The sequence below is a fragment of the Furipterus horrens genome, unplaced genomic scaffold (genome assembly GCF_987537825.1).
Source record: "Furipterus horrens unplaced genomic scaffold, mFurHor1.1.pri manual_scaffold_5, whole genome shotgun sequence".
Lineage (NCBI taxonomy): Eukaryota > Metazoa > Chordata > Mammalia > Chiroptera > Furipteridae > Furipterus > Furipterus horrens.
In genome coordinates, this window is record NW_028327175.1 from 193,793,425 (window position 1) to 193,800,619 (window position 7,195).

General features: G+C 48.9%; 1 long non-coding RNA gene across 1 annotated transcript; it reads left to right on the forward strand.

The window, feature by feature from the left end:
- Positions 1-543: 543 nt before the first annotated feature.
- On the forward strand, positions 544-4,613 carry LOC150010695 (uncharacterized). Its single transcript, XR_016511417.1, has 3 exons — positions 544-774; positions 2,249-2,337; positions 4,451-4,613. It is a non-coding gene; the product is annotated as an uncharacterized LOC150010695 (long non-coding RNA).
- Positions 4,614-7,195: the final 2,582 nt, after the last annotated feature.

Consider the following 7,195-nt stretch of genomic DNA (forward strand, 5'->3'; position numbering starts at 1 on the left):
ATTTACACCGTGGTTAGGATTTGAAGCTGGTGCAGCTGAAGGTATTTCGCACCCTTCTCTCCCGTTCCAGCCCACCTGACTCCCAGCCTCCGCTTTTCTGTACCCCACACAGAGAGAATCACACACTTGATTTTGATCATTTTCTTAATCAAGTGACTCATGTGTTACAGGTGCAAAGGCTTTTTCCCCTTGGCTCAAATTTGTGAGTTTTTATTTCTGAAAGGGGATCTCAGGTGCTAAGCCTTTTCACAGGAACGCTGTAGAGTTTTTGAGAACAGGGACCCTTTAAAGTCAGGGTGGGGGCGGGGCATGGCTAGCCCTAAATGAACTCCTGTTTGGAAAGCTCCATGCTCCTAGCCAACCGGTTTGCAAGAGGCAAGGTGGTGGGCCAGGTTTTACAAATCGGTGTCAATCATTGACTCACTTAATTTCAAATTACCAATTCAAGCGATATTTCGATAGTGCTGGCTGCTGGCAATCTGGCCTGAAGGAGCCTTGCCTTTGATCTGCCAGCCTAATTTCCATGAGCAGTAAAACCACAGACCTCTGCGGGGGCAGACCTCTGCAGGGCCGCAGGCCCCGGGGTTCTGATGTCTCCCAGTGCCTCGGGGGAGCTCTGAGCTTTTTGTCCCAGTCTGAGAGGCTTTGGATAGTTTCCAGAGGGAGCCACCACACACAAATCTATTCACTCATTAATTCTGCGTGCTGTTCTGCCTTGTGCTAGGCACTGGGAAGCAGGGAAGAGGAAGCTCCTTCAGCCAGCTGGACAAGCAGGTGAACAGGCAATTTCAGCACACAGGGTTTGGTTCATGCTTGGATGGGGAAGCCCAGGCACTGTGGGAGTTTTGAGGAGGTGCATCAGGGAAGACTTCCCAGAGGAGGCGACATCTAAGATGAGACCTGAAGCTGGGGTAGGAGTTAGCTGGGCAAAGGGAAGCTCAGAAGAACCTTCTAAACCCTGGGAAGTGGTTTGGAATTTCATCTGAGGATATGGATGCCATTGACTGGTTTTAAGGAGGGGTGGGTAACATGAATAGATTCATATTCTAGAGGGCCAAGTGTGGAGAGAGGAGAGGAATAGAAGGGACAGAAATAGAAGCACAGAGACTGGGTAGGTCTTATGAAGAGGGGGGCTGGCAAGGGGATGTTTTGGGTTAAGCAAAGTCAAACATGGGCAGGTGTGTTGCTAGGGAGTTTGGGGGAGATCTTGCCAGGAGACCTGGCTCTGGGACATGAACCACCCTCCTTCCCATAATTACTATAGTCAGGGTCCTCCTGGCATTTGTCTGACCATGAACCCACTGAGCCCCGGCTCAGGTGGAAACTCTAAGGGATGTATGTGTCACAGGGAGGAGAGGTCTCAGAGAACAGAGGGGGCGGGGGAGGGGGATTGTTCCTTTTCAAATCTGGTAAGATTTCACTGATGAAGTTGGATGGCTTTGGGGACTGAAAATTGAGAAAGAGCTTTCTTTGGATTCTAGGCACACAGCAGGTAAGAGCTGGCCCAGGGCAGTCAGGAACACACAACCAGGTAGCTATGGTGGGTGGCCCTGGTGGCATGAACTTCTGTCAACCATCAAGGTGTCTTGGCCTATATGATGGAGACTATTTTTCCTCTTGGGGAAGGGTGAGCTGGGCAGAGGTACTCGCTATACCTAACAAGATGCGAAAAGGTATTAAATGTGAACATCCTCTAGCAATTGATATTTTTTAAATTAGTTGACCATTAATTATGTGCTGGCTCTGGGGCATGATTTCACACATTAACTCATTTAATTCTCCATCCCTGAGATGTAGGCAGCATTATGTCCATTTTCACTGATGGGAAATGTGAGGCTCAGAGAGAGCAAATCATTGGTGCAAGGTCACGTGACTAAGACGTGGGAGAGTCAGGAACTGTCAAAGCAGGACAGGTAAATCCCACCATGGCTGAGACCCTCTTTAAGGATGTCAGGGCTCCGGAGCTGGGGGCTGGAGAATCGTCCAACTCTGCGGCGGTGTTCAGTGACGCGAGCACGCGTGAGGGTTCCTGGGAGAGGCAGTTCCCCTGGGGTGTTCGGTGCTGTCTGTGCGCAGTGTCCGGCTTTCCAGATCTTCTGCTGCCCCTCCCTTTACCAGGTGGTTGAACAGGAAGGCACCATCCTTCAGCTCGGTTAGCACGTTCCTGATCTCTGCCCATCCCCCCATCATTCTGTCAGTGCCGCTCACTTAGATGAAGCCACTTAGCGCTTGTCAACCCTTGTTCCAGGCACTGAGTGCTGTGCTGCCTGCAGCAAAAGCCTGGGAGAAGAGGAGCCCCCTCCGTCTGACCACCTGTCCTGCAAAGTTGCTGGCAAGGTGAGTGGGAGGAGTCAGCCCTCGGAGTCTGGGGATGCAGGAAGCTAACAGCACAGATACCGCGCATTGCACCTCTGATGCCATTGTGGGCTCCACCTAGATTCTCTCTCGTGGGGACAACAGGCAGGCTGCCGTGTTAGAGATGGTGGTAAATGCCAACCCAAGAAAAGCTGAGAGAAATGGGGGGAAAGTAGAGCTTATGATTCGACGGCACAAATCAGAGCAGTCTGACGCCATTTCCCTAAAGTTGACACTTAGCATCCTTTTTGATGATATATTGTCCAGACAGACTGGTTTGCCCTGGGAGTGGCCAGAGAGAGAGAGAGAGAGAGAGAGAGAGAGAGAGAGGGAGAGAGAGAGGACCCCTTCTGATTTTACAGTGCGTTTTAGGGGTGAAGTGAGAACACTTGGCCTCTGTTCTGTGCTGGGCCCTTTGGTGTACACCTTGGTTCTTTCCTCCCCCCTCCTGGCCACCCTCTAGGAATGCTGATGTGATCCACATCTTATTTAGCAGAACACTGAGACTCACAGATTCAACGTGATGTTCCAAGTCTCAGCAGGGGACTTGGGGACTCACTTATTTCCGATACATTTCAAGAGGTGTCCTTTCCACGTGGCTGGGGAGCCTCACACAAAACACAGGATCTGGGCAGGTGGAACCTGTTTTAGAAAATGTATAAAAAATGTGTTGGTAAGGAAATTGCCATCATTTCCAATGCGTTCTGTTATTCATAAAAGCAGTGCCTACTTGCTAACCCCACTACATGAGATATTTCCAAAATACCCCAGTTTGAATGTTAACTTGCCATCATTGAGATTTTTGTCCAAAAGTGGCACTTATATGGGGGATAAAGAAAAGAAAAACGAAGACTCTACCTGCCCCCCAGTGAGAATAGGACAGGTGCTGGCTTGCCAAGCGAGGGGGGCGGATTTAGTGCTATGGAAATCAGCTCCAAGTTGCCACCCAAATGCAGGGGGTGGTGTGGGCACAGGGGTCCAAGCCAGGTGTCCATTCCCTGAGGCTGAGAGGTGACATGATGGATGAGACAGGGGGATGTGGGCCAACCCTCCAAGCTGTCCTGACCTTTCCCAAATGAGCCCCACATTGCAATTGTCCCTAATTCAGTGACATGGTCTTAGAAAACTGTTAAGTCCCATACACACTTGGAAATATCATGTCTTGTTTCAATAAGATAAAAATAATTCTTTCACCAGACATCTAAACACATCTTCTCTGTTGCAATAATTTACTTTATTGTAGAATCAGCCTTCCATTTTGCTGTGACTCACACTGGGGTGCAAGATAAAGTCTCCATAATCTATGAATTCTTTTCTCCTTTAAATTGAGTACCTGTACGTGCAGTTGAAGCCCTCACATAAGATTATACCCCAAGCCCCAGAGATCAGACATGGTGAGCAAATTATAAGGAGAGACCCAATAGCCCTGCTCTAGGCCTTGCAGGCTGTGGGACCGCATGGCAATGGGAGAAAATTATTCACCCATTGTCTTCCCAACTCTGAGCAAATCCTGGCTTTAGTAAAAAGGAAACCCGGTAGGGATGACGTGGTTGCCACGCAGAGAGACATGGCAGGTTCAGTTCCCAGAGACCCACATTAAACGAGGGCCATTGCCTGACCCACCTCTGATTCTCCCTGTGAGTGGCTCCTGGAACATGACTGGGTACCCGGTTTGACAGCTTCAGTCTGGGACATCAGACATGTGCTTCCACTTTCCCATGCACTGTCAACCAAATGGGACTTGGGGACCCAGTGCTCCTGGGATCTGTAGCCTTCTCAGCTGCGGTAGGACTCTGGCTGGACACAGACTGCTGGGCTCGCCATCAACAGTAACAGAAATGGAGTAACCGTTGCTGCCAGTGTTTACCAAGGTCTCGCTATACAATGGGATCTCATTTTATCCTCCCCTAGGGAGGACAGGGGTGTTATCTCACCCCATTTTACATTAATAGATACTCAAGGCTTGAACACCTCAGGTGACCTGCCCAAGACCCCCCCATACAAGAGCTGTATCCACACCCACCCACTTCTCCTGACTTTAAACGATCACAGAAGGGGTTGCTGAATACCTACTGTGCTCATGTCCTTTTTCCAGGTGCAACTGGAGATAACGTGTCCCACCCTCTGGAGTCATGATGTCCAAACAGCAGCCACTAGTCCCATGTGGCTACTGAGCACTTGAGATGTGGCTTATCCCAATAATGGGCATGGGCCATGGCTGTCAAACACACACAGATTTCAAAGACTCTGTGCAACAAAGACAATGCAAAACATTTCATTAATATTTTTATATCGATTGTATAAAAATGATTATATTTTACATATGTTGGGTTCAGTCAACTATGTTATTAAAATGAGGTTTACCTATTTCTTTTTACTTTTCGTAAATGTGGAAATTCCCAGTGACATCCGTGGGACTTAACCCTTTTTCTATGGACAGGGCTACCCTGGGCTCTGCCTCACACAGTTTTGTCCTTGACCTTGGGCTGGCTCAGACAGTCCCGAATCTCCAGGCTTCTCTCCTCGCGGCGTTGGTGAGTCCTGAGGGAAAAAGAGGGGGGTGTCCTTCTGTCCCTGAGAGCAGCCAGCAGAGGCCTGTGCACATGGAAGAGGCTTTAGAAGTACAGTTGATTCCAATTATTGGTGGGAGTTATGTTCTATAGAGTTACCTCTGACGATGAATTAGCGATACTGAGCCGCTGCTCCTAGGGGAAATACCGGGCTAGCTTCCTGCGAGCCGCGTCTTAGAGCATCTTTGCCGATGATACATAGTATTGTTTAATGTGTGTTTTTGTTTGAAGACACCTTGTTTAATAGACGTATTGTTGATGCACTAACATTGAACTCACAGACTCATTCCTGAATGAAGCTTATCTGACATTCCATTAGGCACATCTCAGCCTTGAGTTTAGGGACACCTTGAAGTACCATGCTTGGGGACAATTTAAATAGTGAGGTCACCAACAGAGAGCACAGAAATGTGGGGGAAAAAATGGCACTAAATGTGCCACAAAAGGGACACTTATGAATGTAGGTTTCTAGTGATTAAAATTATTTGCTGCTCTATACATTTCTGCGAATGACCACAAAAGCCCCGTGCCTACTTATTTAGGGTTTGCAAATAAATTTTAAGGAGCAGATGAATTCATAACTATAAAATCTACGGCTAATGGGGATTGAATGTACTTGCTAATTGGGGTCATTTCCCACTGGCTGCTGGTCCTTTGTTTCTAAAACCTGCCCTGAGATTCCTGGTGTACCCACTCTTCATCACTGCACCCCACCCCACCCCACGCCGGAGCAGCAGACCACAAGATGGGTGAAGCCCTGGTCTTGAAGGAGAGAACCAGCAAACGGGGTCAGCCATGGATTCACAGTTTGGAACTCGCGGGGCCAGGGCAAGACACGTCACTGCTTCAAGCCTCAGCTGCCCAATCTGCAAAATGGGGGCCATGACTCCTTGTCTCCCAGCCTTGCAAATGCTGCTGTGACAATCTCATGAGAGGAGGCGTACAAAAGGATTTGGAAGCAGTCAATAGCTACCTGGTCCTCTGTGAGCCGGGGAAAGCATGGCTTATCAGTCAGTGCTCAGGTGTTAGGAACACAGGCTCTGAACCCAGCCTCCTTGGGTTTGAATCCTGCCTCTGCCACTGACTGTCTACATGAGCTTGGGCATCATATCCTCTGTGAGGTGAGGATTATATGAACAATATCTGACCTTATAGTGATGCTGTGAAGATTCAGTGAGACAGTGCAGGTGAAGCACGTCAGACAGGACCCCCAAGGAGCGGTGGCTATTCTTACTCTTAACAAGTGACTGTGCCCTGACCTAGGCTGGGTGATAGGGGTCGGGAAAGTCATATGAGCCTCAAAACTTCCTCATCTTTGAAGCTGGGTAATAGCGCCTCCTTCAGAGAGTGGGGTGAGAAAAAAATAACCCAAACTTATCAAAACTAGGCACATACGAAATACGTACTTCGGCACTCCTTTCTCTTCTCCCTTCTTTTGCTGAATCTTTCCAGACCCGTATTTCCTCGTTTGTTAACGGGGAGCAAAGGCACCTGCTCAGCTCAGTGGTTTTGGGCTGGGACGAGGTAATCTACCGAGGACACCAAGCACAGTGCCCGGCACCTAGGGATGGCAGTGAGGGGCATGATATGTCCATCCATCCTTCCTCCTGTCTCCTTCCCAGTGGGTCCAACAAACTGCTGGGCAGAAGCAAACAAAACATAACGAATCAACCCACGGAGAACATGAATTTTGGAAAGGCCAGCCTCACTGATTCCTAGGAGGAAGCCTGGCTTAGGGAAGGGATTTAGGGGGGTTGGCCACAGTGGGTCACCCTCTGGGCCAAGGAATCTGATTCTCTGGAGAGCTTCAGATGAAAACATCTCCGTTGACCTGGGGCAGATCTGCTGAGTTTGGAGAGCCCAGGTGGGGGCTGGCGTCAGGGGGTCATTTGTCTTTAGCCTCAGGAGACAATGAGCTCTGGGCCTCCTGAGCAGTGGGTCTGGGGACAGGGAGGGATGTCCCATGCTCCTGCTTTCTCTCACTCAGCTTCTAAGGAAATTCCACTGCATTGTATTTACAAGGCATCCCCAACTGTCAGCTTCCTTGAACACAATGTATTTAATAAAAAGCCATTAAGCCTTGTAAAGCTGTCAGAAATCTAAATGACACTTGTAATAAAATCTTGTCGGTGACCTGTTCCGGTTAATCAGGTCCAGTGACATCATCACCCACGGATCTGTCTGATACCCAGGGTGCTAGGTATATTTAGACAGCTTTATGATCCACGCGGATTTGAGTTATTAAAATTGTACAGTTTTGCAAGGAATTT